Below are 18790 nucleotides of genomic sequence, written 5' to 3' on the forward strand. Positions count from 1 at the left end.
ATGACTACCGGTATGTCTGAAAAGGTAGAGGCAAATATGTCAAGGAAACTCTACCATTTAGCTAATTCGTAACGTACATTTTAGGTATTGCCTTCTGTTTGAAACGATACACGTTAAAACGCTTACCGGTACACTTCCTGGTAATCTATTACATGCGGAAAAGTAGTAATCCATTCCTTATAACAGGGGCACTTGTTGCATAACATTGTCTTTTATAACACGCAGACATGTAGTAATATGTGAACATTTATAATACAGTTACCCGTAGAAAAATCCTGTATAACATCATTCCATACAGTCGACGTGTAATGGCATTTCAGTTACCCGTTGCGCTTAAAGAGTGAGTGAGTGAGTTAGAGACTGAGTGAGAATGGTTTTAGCAATATTCCAGCAATATCACAGCTGAGGACACCAGAAATGGGCTTCACACACTGTAAACATGTGGGGAATCGAATCCGGGTCTTCGGCGTGACGAGTGAGTGAGTGAGTGAGTATGGTTTTACGCCGCTTTTAGCAATATTCCAGCAATATCACGGCGGGGGACACCAGAAATGGGCTTCACACATTGTACCCATGTCGGGAATCGAACCCGGGTCTTCGGCGTGACGAGCGAACGCTTTAACCACTAGGCTACCCGACCGCCCCTTCGGCGTGACGAGCGAACGCTTTAACCACTAGGCTACCCCTCCGCCCTTTGCCCTATAAGAACGTGTATCATCTGTCTTGATGTATCATCTTTATTGAGTACATGCCGTCTCTCAACTCTGTAGTGTTCCCTTTCTGCGTCAGCTATATTCGGGGTAATGTATAGGATGTAATTCTCCCGCACAAGTCTATTACTGGCATTATTGAAAAAGGCTGGCTCAGGTTATGAATCGTATTGCTTTCCAAAATAGACCCAGATTCTTTTGGACAAGGATTAACCATTATCGAATATTGATATGCTACAGTCCTGTCTGGTGCCTCTTCATCTGGTATTAGCGCTCTTGTTGTGGGTCAGATGGCTCTCTGGGTAATGTTCCTGTCAGTCAAATAGATACTACTTCACTTTGGTTAGGGATATGGTTTATCTCTGCATACACAAGTGTATATTTAAATTATGACATCTGATTTTCACTATTAAAAGTTGAGTTGTATAACTCAAATGGACGCGTGATTGAAACATTAACGTTTTTAATTATAAAACAGTGAATAGATTGGTGAAGTGTATATGTCATCATACAGTAAGGCCGAATTTAAACGTAACACTGTAACCTCAGTTATATAGTTACGTAAGCTAGGCAATATTTGTTAGTTAAACAGTAAATAAGAAGGCAGGTAGATTTGTGTTATTAGACTTGGTAGGAGCCCAGTCAAATAGGTCGAGTTATACCACGACAAGTCAAGCATATCTCTCCAATCTAGCCATGACGTCACTGGCGGTGTCATGCTGGGCTCCCAAGACGGATTTATCACTGGGTAGTCAGAAATACCGTTAGGTCGACCCGCATGAAATGTCAGACTTTATCAGAATGTATGCTGCCACTATGTGCCTTGCATTCATTCAGACAGGTACAACGCATGTGGTTTCTACAGGATTCAGGATTAGACACTCAGACACTGTATCCCTGGCAACAATTACGAGTAAACCCTCACATTAAATGATAATCACGACCCTTAAATTATGACCTTTGTATACAATATATAAAGCCAATGGTAACTGAATTCAGAACGTTGTCATTGGCAACAGGGCAATACATGATTTGCAGAACAATGCAATACTGTGCGAAGACTTGCACACGCTTCTGAGGCAATATTTCTTAGTTTAAATCATAAGTTCCAGATTATGTAAATAATAAGAACAAGTTGTTCCTATAAGAGACTGGACTATCCTCACATCTAGACTTGCCTATCGGGAAGATAGAATGACTACACATCCATGGACTTATCTTTCAGTCCAGGCTTGAAGCGTTTGTTTACATGTAGTTGTGTATTCTACAGATAAATACATCCGTCATTTGTCACTTTGTCAGACAGGTCGTATGAGACTGTACATTACACACGTGTGACGTGAGCAGGTGAAGTGCAGTATTTATAAGTAAAGACGGGTGTTTTTGCCAAGGAGTGTAGATCGACATTGTGAATATTTGACATAGCTGTAGACTTTGAAGGATCTTTATCGGGGCCTGTTTTAAATGTGGAAACTGAATACTGAGAATATGTCACGGCGGTCTTTCTACCTGGGACCAACGGAATAGACGTTGTTAATACAGTAAACTACGGTTATAACGAACTCAAAGGGACTACAATTTTTAGTTCGTTATAACCGTAGTTCGTTATAAGCATATATTCAGCATAACTACAGCAAATAGTCGGGACTAAAAAGTAAGTTCGTTATATCCGTCAGTTCGTTATAAGCGTGTTCGTTATAACCGTAGTTTACTGTACCACTCTTCAATCATCTGCAAACCAATCAAAAGATTTTATCTTCGAACTTCTGAAAATGCAACTGTTCTCAAATGTCGGAATACAACATATACGTTGTCTCAAACATCACAGAAACACTATAGTACAATCAACTGCAGATGAAATATGTATAGAAGTTTGACATTTGTCATGATGAACAATGCCATTGAGTAAATGAAAAAGCTACATTGAACTTTGTTTCGCTTAACGTTCCACATTCTCGATATTAAATAGAGCTTTCGTTTCGCGGTCTACATTCTTTTTGATTAACCTGAACGCAATCATAAGTTGATGAGAAACCACACATCACTAATTTGAAACCTCATGGGTTAAAATCAAACTAAATCACGTGCAATGATGGTAAAACTACGGAGGTTTAGATTCCCAAGAAGGAAAATGATTGTAATATTCTTGGCAAGTGGTCATATACTATCCAATCAATGACAAGGTAAAGACCATCCTCAATTCTCCAGTATATTACGACAAATACATTGGGCCCAAACAAATCGCTACCATACAAATAACTTTGTTTTTATTAATGATTTTTTTATATATTATCGTTGTATTATTCAGCTGGTAAACAAAAATAGTGAGTGAGATAACAGTTATCGTTTACCTCATTAGCGGAATGCAACCTATGCAACGTATGGGAGTGAGTGACTGATTAAGGTGTTGGGTTGTACGCCGCTTAAAATAACAGTCATTGTATCAATATCGCGTCGGGGGACACCAGAAATGTGGGGAATCGAACAATGGCCTTCAGTGTGACGAGCGAACACTTTACCCACTAGGCTACAGCCCCTTTTACGATTGGATTCATTATAATAGATATAGGATATAATACACTGGATAATCGAGGATGTGTACTGACATTGTTTAAAGTTTGACCCGACTGTGAATATGAATAGAAACAAGTACTTAAACGAAAATCAAAGATCTCAAAGCAGACTTCTCAGAGGGCTCAGCTAACTGTTTACATTGTCCCAAACACTTTCAGACATTTTATTTGGAACTGATTACGTAAACATGTACTATTTAACTGCCAACTTGTTATATATACATGACTTAAAACCTCTTGGCACCTGACCAAACTTTACAATAGTCATATATAAAATAAACAAAATACGTTCTGGTTATAATATTTATAAATATGTATGGCTGTATCATAATATTAACAATCACAAGCAATTGGAAGGTGTGTTTTTCAAACAAACAGAATTCAAATAAGGTTCAAGCAAAGTCCACTCTGTGTTAAAACAGTTACCGTACCGATGTGTAATGGTACTTTTGAGTTGATGAAAGTTTTTTTTACTAAATACCCATTGAAAGATTTTATTCGTGAGGCAATGTCGTTATTGTGTCTGGTGCTCTCTTTTACATTCTGACGATTACAAGTAATGTGTAGAGGGCTAATGGGGTCATGAGGTGTTGTCTTTTTTATTTTGTGTTGAAATACCTTGTGTGTTACTGACAGATTCATTGGTCATGTAGATATGCCACAATGAGGGTGGGGTGGGATGGTGGGGGGGGGGGGGGGGGGGGGTGTATGGAGGCAGTCGTGTCTCTTGAGCACGCCTGAAACCTATGGTTGTGGGTGTTCGAATCCCGGTTCGCCCTGATTATGTTTCTAGGTTTGTCAGCACCATGCCCGTGCTCATGGGTTCACCAAAGTGATCATTTCGGGCTTTCCTCCCACATCAAGCTGACACGCCGTGATATCACTGGAATACTTTTAAAAGTGGCGTTAAACCCAACTCACTCACCCACACACTCACTCACAATGAGGGGTCATCAGGAACGGGATTATTAGTCACTGTTTCTGACAACACGTATGTTGATATCATGTGTTTCTAATTGCGCATGTCTGGGCACCAGTTTCCACTAATATCTCCCCAATGAATGCATGTCTTGTTCGTTTTTGAGTTTCATGGACGATTTTAGACTGGCCTATTGACATGCAACTCTCTTGCTGCAATACTCGCGTCAGGCTGGCGGGCGTTATAGATCGTTATACTCCGACTTGATATAGCACATGTACAGTGTAAGACAGGATCAGTTGCAGCCATCAGCTGCCAGGCAGGACGGTGACAGAGTAGTGCACTGTTTGCTAGGGGAAAATTTGGAGCTACTTATATCGAAAATGTAACGTGTAATTACTATGTAATGTATATCACATCTTTCGCTCTTACATCGATGTAAGTGTGGTTTAATGCCGCTTATACTGATATTCAAGCTATATTTAGCTACTAGAGAATATCTGACGTTACTGCTCGGGCATAAACTACTGGCATCCCTTCCTCGGATACACGTGTGTACTAACAACTAAGGGCTACAAAACATGTGCGTTTTACAGAGCTAAAGTCGCTTCATCCACATCCTCGATTAGACAGTGGATTATACATCCGTTCTATTATGATATATACCCTGGGCCCATTCGCCCCCATATCATATTCTCGAAAATCGACTGAATGATCACAGTTAGTGAGTGAGTGAGTATGGCTTTACGCCGCTTAAAGCAATATTCCAGCAATATCACGGCGGGGGTCACCAGAAATTGGCTTCACACATTGCACCCTTGTCGGGAATCGAACCCGGGTCTTCGGCGTGACGAGCGAACGCTTTAGCCACTAAGCTACCCGACCGACCCTTGATCGCAGTTAGTGGCAAATCAGTGACTGGCAGCATGAGCAACGATCCTTGGCGTCGGCAGAGACACAATCAGCCCTATCACACATTATGACTACCGGGGGTAGGGGTTATTGGTGCAGACTTCTTCGTATGGAAAGTTCCAGGTATCCAGGGGTTTGTTATGATATGTTGCGGATTTTTATTATAATGGTTAATTGAATTGGGTCTCTCATATTCGTAAGTTATTATTTGTAACTGGTTTCTCACTTGTCTGGATCACTCTGGATCACGACAGAGACCCTTCTTGTAACGTTAAGGGTACAGAACGAATTACGAATTGCCATTATTACGTTGTCGAGGGTTTGGCGATCAATTCCAACTTATGTGTCTTTGATTGCTTAGTTTAACATGTATTACAGAAAGGCAGCATACGTCATTCCAATAAAGGAAACAACATTGACTTAACTTAAAACGCTGATACTTCCGTAGTCTGTCTTACAGACCCTGATATAAATATATCAAATACAGCCCATGCAAGTCTATAATGTTTGGCAAGTCTAGATTACTGCAGTATCTGAAAATGAAGAGAGTCTCTGGGCTCCTTTGTATTATATTTTTATGAAGATTATTTAATGCTAAGTCTAAAGCTTCCGGTGCAGATGTCTTTTCTCTGTTGGCCTGTTATCTCCCCCTGCTTGTGTCTCCCACACCTAGTCATGTTGGGCCTGGCGTAGTCGGTTGATATACAGCTGTTCCGCCGAGTAATTACACACCTCACCTGTCGATAGATGTAACACGCGGACTGGTCAGGGTAGGGCATCTACTGAACATCGGCAGTAATGACTAAGTTTAGAAGCAAGGCCGATAAAGATTCTTAAAAGACGGATATGTGGGTCGGCGTTATGTTGTTGAACATGGGTATGTCACATCGCCGTCGACAAACTACTATTTAAACATCATACACACTTTTAGAATCTACTTTAGTCATCCAAATCGACTCTGCCTTTGATATGCGGCTGCCTCCTTCCTGCCAGTTATTGAATGTACTCTTGATATGGGAATAGTTTACGGGAACAGGCTTCTGATAAGAAGCAAATACTGATGGGAATGTTAACTTGTTGGTCGGGTATGGGAACATTAAGGTATCAATGATGGCAATTCAAGTTGGTTTAGTGAATTTAAGAACGGAAAGGCTTCACGCCCATCTGACAGGTCAACATATTGTCAGTGGAATGTTTTCTCAGTAAAAGAGCGTAGTGAATATAAATGCAATGCAGTATTCAAAAGTGGTAACGGTTTGTTCAAAGACAGAGATTTGCAATGACTATTCCCTTATGAACATTGATGGAGACACATGTTTATGTGACTGTATGGCACTGCTATTATATACAAAGTGTCATTTCGCCTCCTATTCTGCAGGTCAAGTGAAGTTGTTCACCAGTACATCAGGGTCCTTGTGTCTACTTTGTGCAACCACACATGGGTGCGTTGTGGCTATTTATACTTGCACAGCTTATGTAAATATAAAAAAATCACTCTATATTCAATGCTTGCATCAGCATAAAGCCTGCATGGATAACTGCAAGGCTGACTTTCCCAACCATAGATCTCACTGTGTCAACCATTCTAAAGCATATATATACATATCCCCTCTCTCACCCTCTGTACCATCAACTTGTTCTGTACCTAAGGCCGCATTGTCCCTGGATCGACCAAACCCCGGGCATCTATCTCTTTGTTTATTTCCTCTTCTCTGCACGTGCCTCTCACGCGACTAAACCAACACAGCTGGGCTCAACGATATCCTGGCCGTCAGAAACTAGAATTACCTTGCAATATGTATGTCAATGAGGACATCGGTTGTAAATATAGATAAAAATATTCTATATAAGCTGTGTTAATCAGGATAGGTTTGATGATACATTTGACTAATTTTCGGCTTGGTTAATTATGATGCCTCAATTACATGTTGCCGGATTACTAAGCAGTCGGTATCGAGAAGGTTTACTGTACTCCTTGTCAGGTCAATCTGTGGAAAATGTCAGCCTTTATCTGTTTTCAGCATCTTCCCATATCCCAACGCACACACGTGCTACATTATGCCGACGCTCCTAGCAGTGTCACAGTGGTATGGGGTGATAACTGCTCTAGAGATTCTTGAAGCAAATTCAGAGCCAATCCTTATATACAATGCAGATCCCAACCGAACTCCTGACATTATCTGTCTGAACTCTTTTCATTTTTAATGCACTTGCGTTTGTGTTTTGTTTCTATCTAAGATAAGATTATATTTATTGCTTTACATTTAAGAACAGTTGCGATATAACCTAAAAAACATGTGATAGCTTGCACAAAATGAGCACGTGCAACATGTAAGTAAAGTTCACTTCAACCACATGGTGAAGATCTAATCTAGATAATACAACACTTGAACACACTAAATCTTGGCTCTTAAACACGTGACTAGTCAATATGAACCATTACTACCATCCCATAAAGCTCCGGGTGTACCATGTACTGCAGCCCGATTATCCACATTGTATCACACACGAAGTATAACACACATATCACATAGAACAACATACATTCTACCAGATGAAAACTACACCAGTTATGTAGAGAGGTGTATGGGGTTCGGCGTTATCAGAGAATCAGAGTTGGACAAGCTGCTATAGTCTATAGATCGGCCTCTGCTGTGTGTGTACACACCATAGATAAGGTTAGAGGTGTAGGTTCTCACTGTCTTTGTAAGGGGGCGGTGTTTAGACTGCGGCAGTCAAGTAGCCACTGACATCAGATATACGCTGTATATACACATATACTGGGGGTATGTAAGGTCTTCATATTGGTTATCACACAGCTGTACACATCAAATATATATACGCTGTATATACACATATACTGGGGGTATGTAAGGTCTTCATATTGGTTATCACACAGCTGTACACATCAAATATACGCTGTATATACACATAGATTGGGGGTATGTAAGGTCTTCATATTGGTTATCACTCAGCTGTACACATCAAATATACGCTGTATATACACATATACTGGGGGTATGTAAGGTCTTCATATTGGTTATCACACAGCTGTACACATCAAATATACGCTGTATATACACATAGATTGGGGGTATGTAGGGTCTTCATATTGGTTATCACACAGCTGTACACATCAAATATACGCTGTATATACACATAGATTGGGGGTATGTAGGGTCTTCATATTGGTTATCACACAGCTGTACACATCAAATATACGCTGTATATACACATAGATTGGGGGTATGTAGGGTCTTCATATTGGTTATCACACAGCTGTACACATCAAATATACGCTGTATATACACATAGATTAGGGGTATGTTAGGTCTTCATATTGGTTATCACACAGCTGTACACATCAAATATACGCTGTATATACACATAGATTGGGGTATGTTAGGTCTTCATATTGGTTATCACACAGCTGTACACATCAAATATACGCTGTATATACACATAGATTGGGGGTATGTAAGGTCTTCATATTGGTTATCACACAGCTGTACACATCAAATATACGCTGTATATACACATAGATTGGGGGTATGTAAGGTCTTCATATTGGTTATCACACAGCTGTACACATCAAATATACGCTGTATATACACATAGATGTAATGTTCGTTTGTTTGTTTGTTGTTTAACGCCTCACTCAGCAATAATCCAGCTATGTGTCGGTGTCGGTAAATAATCGACCCTGGGCCAGACAATCCAGTGATTGATATAGCATGAGCGTCGATCCACGCAATTGAGATACGATAACATGCATCAACCAAGTCAACGAGCCTGACCACCCGATCCCGTTAGTCGCCTCTTCCGACAAACATAGTCGCCTCTAACGGCAAGCATGGGTTGATGAAGACCTATTCTACCCCGGATCTTCACAGGTAGAGACATGTAAGGTCCTCGTGCCGGTTATCACATACAGCTTCATTGATCGGATAAAGGCTGTATATATACACACATTTTGCAAATAATACCATCAATTCTTCTCGATTCATTTCTTTAAAAATCTTGAAACCAGAATATCGAGTTAAAGTTTGTATGTTTTAACGGAATTAGTGAGTTGATAACATATACACAAGGGTCTTCATCATGGCAATATGGCGCAGTGCAGATGCCGCCCCGTTAGGGAGGGAGGGAGGGAGGATGGCGTTACACATGGATACACGATTGCTATAGATAGAGCCGTACATCTGGCACTCATCTTCCACCTCACTGTGTACAGGGAGCCACGCGACATGCAACCTCTTCACTGTAGTAGGCGGTGTCGCTGGCTCTACAGTGTACGCCAGATTCCGTTACGGGAATATGATAGAACAACACACAACAATAAATATTTCAGTTATAATTTATTGTTTTGAAACAGAAATGTATTGTACGTAGATACATTAGATTGTGTAGTGTAAAGTGTCCAGGCACAATTACACAACGTTATCACAAAGATAATTGTGGGATTGTTAACTTGTAACATAAAGTTCAGTAACGTCTTGACACCATTGTACCACCAGTATCATATGTGCCTATGTTTATTATCGTAAACAAGAAACTATTGTAGGATAGTTACTAACAATTGAAATCTAGTCCTGGATATTGAAATTATGCCTTTTCAAACCTACAACATATCTTTAAATGGAAATCTATATTCGAAACAGAGGTCAATAACAGCTATGCCCCCGATATCACCTTCGTCTCGTCGCTATATAGATGAAACAATGCCGATGCGACGTTAAATGTTAACTCACTTACTCACATGACCGCCATTTTCAATGTACAGCGAGACCGACCCGAGAACAATATCACTAAACCAACAGTATTAAATGTAAATTAGCAAAAACTTCATATAAATATCATCCCTGCCAAGAGTGAGTGAGTGAGTGAGTATGTTTTTACGCCGCTCTTAGCAATATTCCAGCCATATCACGGCGGGGGACACAAGAAATGGGCTTCACACATTGTACCCATGTCGGGAATCGAACCCGGGTCTTCGGCGTGACGAGCGAACACTTTAACCACTAGGCTACCCTACCGCCCCTCCCTGCCAAGAAGTGATGATGATATATGACAGTTAGGTCAATCATAAATATAAGTTTATAATAATGCAATGTTGTAGGTATGTTGCAGGAATTGTTTCTTGGTATCGTTACACTATACGTTGTAGCATCGTTAAGAACACCATGCAAGTTAACAAAAACAAAATGAACACAACAAGAAAGAAACGTTTTGACAACGTTGTAGCAACGGCTTCTTGTTTGCTGGGTATCTGCAAGTGCCACAGTTTAATCAAAAGGTTCACCTCTACAGGTACCGCCAGGGTGTCCAAGATCCCAACAGTTCCGAGACTAACATTTAGTCAAAGACATCCTTTAGTACACACTGGACATTATATTTAAAAATATTTTACACTTTAGTTCAGGTAGTGGAATTTTGCAAGCTGGGCCTACTTTTGTGTCATGCAGACTGGTGTTTGAAGCTTGATATCAAATGGAATGCAGATATTCATCAGTGTAGGGCTATGTACAGCCCATGTCAGTGTTTATGTCTGCTACACCTTTCACACAATAGGAGTTTGAGATTTCCCTAGTTTCCAAAGAGCGACATTCTTCTACCCTCTAATATTCAAGACAGCTTTATCCTTACCAGCATATTATTTTGCTATAAACCGGTTACGTGACCACGCTCAATATCCTCACCCAATCATTTTAACTATATCTCTAAGTGAAAGAGTTATTTTGGTTTTACGCCTCTTTTAGCAATATTCCAACAATATTACGGCGGGGAACACCAAGAATGGGCTACACACATTTTACCCATGCGGGGAATCGAACCAGGATCTTCGGCGTGAACGCTTTAACCACTAAGCTATCCCACCGCTCCTATATCTCTAAGTGATGTGGCTGCTGTTTCCTTCATGATGCCTGTGTTTTGTCTCAACAAAGTGGAAAGTGACATTTGTGCTCTTTTTGATACTTCTTATTTCGTGCCCTGTACATGACTTGATCCCGATCAGTGGTCTATCAGCACCCTAACGCGCTTGTTGGTTTCACCAAAGAGGTAACTATCATCAGCATACATGATCTTCACTACGACCAGACAAGTTCCGGGGAGAATGGGTCCTCTGCAATGCTTGCCGTAAGAGGCGACTTCGCTTGTCGTAAGAGGCGACTAACGGGTGATCAGGGTCGCTGACTTGGTTGATGCATGTCCTCGTATCTCAATTGCGCGGATCTATGCTCATGATTTCAATCACTGGATTGTCTGGTCCAGACTCGATTATTTACAGATCGCCGTCACATAGCTGGAATAGTGCTGATTGCGGCGTTAAACAACAAACAAATCAAATCAAATCACTCCCAACAAGTTGACACGCAGTGATATAGCTGCAATACTGTTAAAAGCAACGTTACACCAGCTCACACTAATACATAGCATATTGTTGGCATTAACGGTTATCATAATATTGCATCAATTGTCTGCAAAAGGTTGTTTAAGGTGTTTGCATGTTTGTGACTGAGCCGAATGCATTGAAGCACCATGCAATCAGACATGATACTACGCTCTGACATGTCTCCAATTCGCCAAGGAGGCATGTTCATAGTTTAGGAATTCTAGCTATCCCCTCATTGGGGTGTTATACGGAAATTGGAATGGCTACTAGTGACTACTGATTCATGGTATTCTATAGTAATGCAGACTACTGATTCATGTTATCTTAATGCAGGGACTAATACGCCTCATCATACTCATATTCCCGCTTCTGGTGGTCAGGCATTTTCCGAAGGAATCACAATATTTACAAGCATCCTAGAGCAAACTGCCGAAGTGACCAGGCAGACCTTGACCTCGAGTAATGAAGTGCAAATATCAGTTTCTTTGATCTTTTCCGACAAAAGCATTTATTGGTCAGTGGGAGAAGCGCACGTGCCACGTGCTGATGTATATGAGACAAAACATGACCGGACATTCCCGAAGGTATATCAACATGGCCGCCCATGACCCAATGATGACCCGCTGCTCGTGGTCAGCTGAGCCCTCCTTACGGCCACTACTGACCAGCCACGTGTGTAAATACAATTACCGGAACCAGATGAGTGCTTATATTGGCTGTGTGGTCTAAGCAGCGCCATCTGGCTTTACATGCATATATCATCCTGCGGTGTACAGTATGTGGAATAACACATGTACTATTGAACTTAATTTAAATTATTGGGTTAGACATTCAGGGATGTCAGTGCACATCACTTGAAGTATCGCATTATGTTAAAATAATATAGATCATTTTGTAGCAAAATACAGGGCAAAGACCAAGGTTCGACTCCCCTTGTGCATCTGTGAAGCCCATTCTTGGTGTCCCTACTCTGTTTTGGCTGGAATGCTGTTCGAGGAGACGTAAAACTAACGTTTCACACGCCTTCGAAATACAGTGAAGTAGTGTGTGCAACTTGTTTGCTCTTGGGGTAAATCGAATTATGTATGAATACATGACACTTTTGTTATGGATAACAACTACTAATAATCTTTGTACCGACGCTTCAGAGCTACCTCTTGCTCCTTCACCAGGTGAATAATGAGTAAGCTTACAGAGTTAAAATATACGTAAAATATCATATGTTTACACAAGGTAGGATTACTTACAATATAACAATATAATGACGAAGTCAGATAGATATACAGGAGAGAAGCCAATTAAGTGCAGTGAAGGTGTAGTGATTGGGCTGGGTGTAAGGACAAGGATCTGACTACGGGAACACTGTCCATACGGCAATCAAGTGGTCCTTTTGTGGTGGATTAAAGCACAGTGAAGTTGATAGATGCCTTGGTCTCTGTAATGACTGGCTTTTTCTGTGGATTTCAATAGTTTCTTGAAGTGTATTCTTTTTCCAGTGACAGATGTTGGTATGAAGAATCTTGCTTTGCTGCCAGGAAATATCTAATAAGCAGGATATTTGATGAAATATTGGATATCGCACTCGCTATGAAAGATCCGTTAACTTCCCGAATTAGAGAAATCAACATTAAGTGACTTGACTGAATGTAAAATGTTCATAAATCATATACTGAGTCAAATTAAAAACTTCACATTTTTAAAAGTAATCCCATATGATATACAACGGACAAATGTATCAGAGAAGGTAATATTTTATCATTAATGTCAAAAGAAGGATTTTAATTAACGGTGGTAACCATCATTTGTTCCAAGCACCTACGGTATTCGGTAATAACATCAAGAGTTTAAATCATAAGTCCGGGGACAAGTTCCGGGGAGAATGGGTCCTCTGCAATGCTTGCCGTAAGAGGCGACTTCGCTTGTCGTAAGAGGCGACTAACGGGTGATCAGGGTCGCTGACTTGGTTGATGCATGTCCTCGTATCTCAATTGCGCGGATCTATGCTCATGATTTCAATCACTGGATTGTCTGGTCCAGACTCGATTATTTACAGATCGCCGTCACATAGCTGGAATAGTGCTGATTGCGGCGTTAAACAACAAACAAATCAAATCAAATCACTCCCAACAAGTTGACACGCAGTGATATAGCTGCAATACTGTTAAAAGCAACGTTACACCAGCTCACACTAATACATAGCATATTGTTGGCATTAACGGTTATCATAATATTGCATCAATTGTCTGCAAAAGGTTGTTTAAGGTGTTTGCATGTTTGTGACTGAGCCGAATGCATTGAAGCACCATGCAATCAGACATGATACTACGCTCTGACATGTCTCCAATTCGCCAAGGAGGCATGTTCATAGTTTAGGAATTCTAGCTATCCCCTCATTGGGGTGTTATACGGAAATTGGAATGGCTACTAGTGACTACTGATTCATGGTATTCTATAGTAATGCAGACTACTGATTCATGTTATCTTAATGCAGGGACTAATACGCCTCATCATACTCATATTCCCGCTTCTGGTGGTCAGGCATTTTCCGAAGGAATCACAATATTTACAAGCATCCTAGAGCAAACTGCCGAAGTGACCAGGCAGACCTTGACCTCGAGTAATGAAGTGCAAATATCAGTTTCTTTGATCTTTTCCGACAAAAGCATTTATTGGTCAGTGGGAGAAGCGCACGTGCCACGTGCTGATGTATATGAGACAAAACATGACCGGACATTCCCGAAGGTATATCAACATGGCCGCCCATGACCCAATGATGACCCGCTGCTCGTGGTCAGCTGAGCCCTCCTTACGGCCACTACTGACCAGCCACGTGTGTAAATACAATTACCGGAACCAGATGAGTGCTTATATTGGCTGTGTGGTCTAAGCAGCGCCATCTGGCTTTACATGCATATATCATCCTGCGGTGTACAGTATGTGGAATAACACATGTACTATTGAACTTAATTTAAATTATTGGGTTAGACATTCAGGGATGTCAGTGCACATCACTTGAAGTATCGCATTATGTTAAAATAATATAGATCATTTTGTAGCAAAATACAGGGCAAAGACCAAGGTTCGACTCCCCTTGTGCATCTGTGAAGCCCATTCTTGGTGTCCCTACTCTGTTTTGGCTGGAATGCTGTTCGAGGAGACGTAAAACTAACGTTTCACACGCCTTCGAAATACAGTGAAGTAGTGTGTGCAACTTGTTTGCTCTTGGGGTAAATCGAATTATGTATGAATACATGACACTTTTGTTATGGATAACAACTACTAATAATCTTTGTACCGACGCTTCAGAGCTACCTCTTGCTCCTTCACCAGGTGAATAATGAGTAAGCTTACAGAGTTAAAATATACGTAAAATATCATATGTTTACACAAGGTAGGATTACTTACAATATAACAATATAATGACGAAGTCAGATAGATATACAGGAGAGAAGCCAATTAAGTGCAGTGAAGGTGTAGTGATTGGGCTGGGTGTAAGGACAAGGATCTGACTACGGGAACACTGTCCATACGGCAATCAAGTGGTCCTTTTGTGGTGGATTAAAGCACAGTGAAGTTGATAGATGCCTTGGTCTCTGTAATGACTGGCTTTTTCTGTGGATTTCAATAGTTTCTTGAAGTGTATTCTTTTTCCAGTGACAGATGTTGGTATGAAGAATCTTGCTTTGCTGCCAGGAAATATCTAATAAGCAGGATATTTGATGAAATATTGGATATCGCACTCGCTATGAAAGATCCGTTAACTTCCCGAATTAGAGAAATCAACATTAAGTGACTTGACTGAATGTAAAATGTTCATAAATCATATACTGAGTCAAATTAAAAACTTCACATTTTTAAAAGTAATCCCATATGATATACAACGGACAAATGTATCAGAGAAGGTAATATTTTATCATTAATGTCAAAAGAAGGATTTTAATTAACGGTGGTAACCATCATTTGTTCCAAGCACCTACGGTATTCGGTAATAACATCAAGAGTTTAAATCATAAGTCCCAGGCACGAGAATCTGATGGCACAAAAGTTCAACAGCGTGTATGGCCACCATGTGCATTGACAACTGCCACACAACGCCTCCGCATGGACCTTGTGATGCTTGTGAACACATGATTTGGAAGACGACGCCATTGTTGCTGCAAAATGGTGCCAAGATCTCGCAAAGTCTGTGGTTGGTTCTGGAGAGTGCGCAGACTTCTGCCAAGAGCATCCCAGACGTGTTCGATGGGATTGAGGTCGGGAGACCTTGTCAAAATTGGCGTGGGGTTCTGGCATCGTCGTGTTGGAAGATCAAACCGGGTCCATGTGCTGCCATAAAAGGCAGAAGTTCTGGTGCCAGTACCTGGTCGCGGTAAGCAGCAGCGTTGAGGTTGTCACGGATGACAAGAAGCCTGGAACGTGCATTGCCACAGTAAGCACCCCACACCATGGCACTTCCGCCTCGAAATCTGTCAACTTCCTGTACGCAACACTGGGCGTAACGTTCATGACGGCGCCTCCACACCCTCGCCCTACCATCAGCAAATCGAAGATTAAATCGGGATTCATCACTGAAGACGACTTGATTCCAATTCCTCTGAGTAAGTGTCGCTGTGCCCACAATTGACGATGACGTCTGTGTAATTGAGTCAGAATCGGCCCGCAGTATGGCCGTCGTGCTTGAAGGTGAGCAGTTCTCAGACGGTTTCGAACAGTTTGCGCACTCAGTCTACCCCTAAACAGTTCATTTTTGGTTGATGTAGCCGTCAAAAATCGGTTACGGAGATGACGTAAGACAATCTGACGATCCTCTGCATGGCCGAGGGCGATCAGCGGTGGTACCCGTTTGCTGTAGACGCGTCTGTAAATCATAAACAGTCCGTCGACTACAGCCCATCGTCCTTGCGACTTCAGCTACGGACGTTCCCGTCTGCAACATGCCGATGGCACGTTCACAGTGCACATTTGAAAGGCGTGGCATGACAAATGGCCGTAAAGACTTTTGTTTTCTTGTGTTTTTCTTTTTTTGTTAATGACTGCTAACAAGTATGGCTGAAAACACGTGCGGTATCATGGCCACGTGACCAGTTGCACGTGAAAAACCACTTTTGCCACTATAGTGCTGTGCACATGATTTTGATCGATTCACCTGCACAAAAACGGGTGTTATCTGAAGACAATACGTAGCCATTACTGTTTAAATACACAATAAGGGCCAACAATGATAACTGGTCAAAATGTTAAAATTTTAAGATTGTGAAGTTTTTAATTTTGTTCAGTATATATATGATCTGTACATCATCACGTTTACCACCCACGTTCAAGAATGTTTTGAAACTAAACGGTTTTCCTGACAGCAGCAAAACGATCTTTATCTTAGCGCACCTTGCAGCATGGTGACGTCATGTTGTGCTGCACACAAGGGAAATGACGTAGCCACACCACGCATCTTTGAGATCAGATACGTATGTTGACAATTCCTGGCCATGTGTGTAATAACAACCAGTGCCCCTCACCCTGCCTAGCCTCCCACACACCTGTCCCGGTAGTTGAGCTCACAATGGGAAGCTTACGTCAGCCATTAGCCTCACCTGACTTAGAGCACATCCTTTTCAAATGAACGAACCAGGCTAAACGTTCATTTACTGTATTTGGTCAATTGCACACGCAATTGTCATAATAAATTTTAAGTATGAAGCACTTGTATAGTTGATGGTAAGTGTCTTGTTTGTCAAGGCGCTAGTTATGATGATTTTATGTGGAGTTAGATCTTGGCATCGATGGTGTCTGGAAAATTTAGGCCTTTCAAATCGACTGAGACCGGTTACGTTAGGCGCTGGTATAGATGGTGTCAGGTGAAGGGAGGCCTGCAAATCGACTGTGACCAGTTAAGTCAGGACTTGGTATTGATTGTGTCTGGAATGTAAAGGGATTGGTTGTAATGGTTTGTTTTGTAGATCTACATGTAGGCATTGGTATCTGTGTTATTCTTGTATTGCAAAGTTATGACGAGCGGTCGGACACATCTTGATGTTATTTATTAAGGAAAAGTACTCTGTCCAGGACTGTGTGTTTCATATATTGTATATATACCCGTACGCTATGTGCAGGCAGATGATGATCATATCATTTAAAAAAACAATACATGAACATACAGCGAAACTTTGAAAAGTTTGTTTTTTCTCAAAATGTGATGCCAGTGGAGAGGTATTAATGGGAGATAACTCCGACGCTTTTAATTATAGTTATTGTTTGAAGTGGAGTACAATCTGCATTAGGCTCCACGAAGAACATTGGATAGATAAGATCGCTTCAAAAGCATGCTCTTAGTGTGCCTAGTGTGCCTTGTGTTTGAAATACATAACTTAACAGTCCTATCGAATATAGGTCTAATCTAAACATCATTAACAGTAAGGGGTATCAAAAATTATTGTAGTCGTGTTTTATTTGGCTTTTAACATTCAAATCCAACACAAATTATCAAAAACATTGTTAGATTCCATATGCTTTTTATCTACCGCTAACTTGGCGTTTCTCTTACATCAGTTTCATTGGTTGGAATATCTGATAACGCGTCATAGGGTATGCCCTGAATCTTTCTGAAGAGTGAACCAAGCGCCGCGCCACTTTATCTTGTATATTCGTTGAGAACTCTCCACACACTCGTCGTTAATTCTCCCGTGGATCTGCGGTCTGGAGATAAATGCCACGAAACATTACTCTTACAGTCTATTTCTAATTCTGATAAGACAAACTCAATGTATAAATCAACTGTAATCAATTTATTCTTTGAAGTGTTCAGATAAGAATGATGAAAAAAGTTCAAAGTAATTTTGATTGATACTGTAAGGTCACGTGGAGACAGAAGGGGAATAAGTGATGGTATCACATGGTATAAGGTTACATAAAAAAGGAGGGATATAACTTATGACATCACATAATATACAGGGCACCAGGTCTTATTTAATGCAAACTGGTGAATGAGGTCTATTTGAAACGTAAACATGCAGTTTATTCTTTATCATGATTTAGTCTATGTAATATTGTGAAAAGGCATTTTTTCAGATAAACCCTGGTGTTAATCTTGTGTTACCGCCTTGACGATAGTTCGGACACGGGTCTGAAATCAAGTACATCTTCATGTAGTTTTTTTGTCGTTGAGGATTTTGTTCGATGGATGTTTGGAGTATTCAATGTTTTGAGGTAGATTTGTTCCAACCTATAGATGAAGAACAAGCAATACCTCTCAAACATGAATCTGGAATTGTTTTTCTGTTATTGCACA

General features: G+C 40.8%; 1 protein-coding gene across 8 annotated transcripts in view; it reads left to right on the plus strand.

Moving 5' to 3' along the window:
* Positions 1–18790, plus strand: part of LOC124140852 (FH1/FH2 domain-containing protein 3-like) — a 164400-nt gene that overhangs the window by 25023 nt on the left and 120587 nt on the right. The gene's annotated exons all lie outside the window — the stretch shown is intronic.

Source organism: Haliotis rufescens, unplaced genomic scaffold (genome assembly GCF_023055435.1).
Source record: "Haliotis rufescens isolate VD_foot unplaced genomic scaffold, xgHalRufe1.0.p SCAF_17, whole genome shotgun sequence".
Lineage (NCBI taxonomy): Eukaryota > Metazoa > Mollusca > Gastropoda > Lepetellida > Haliotidae > Haliotis > Haliotis rufescens.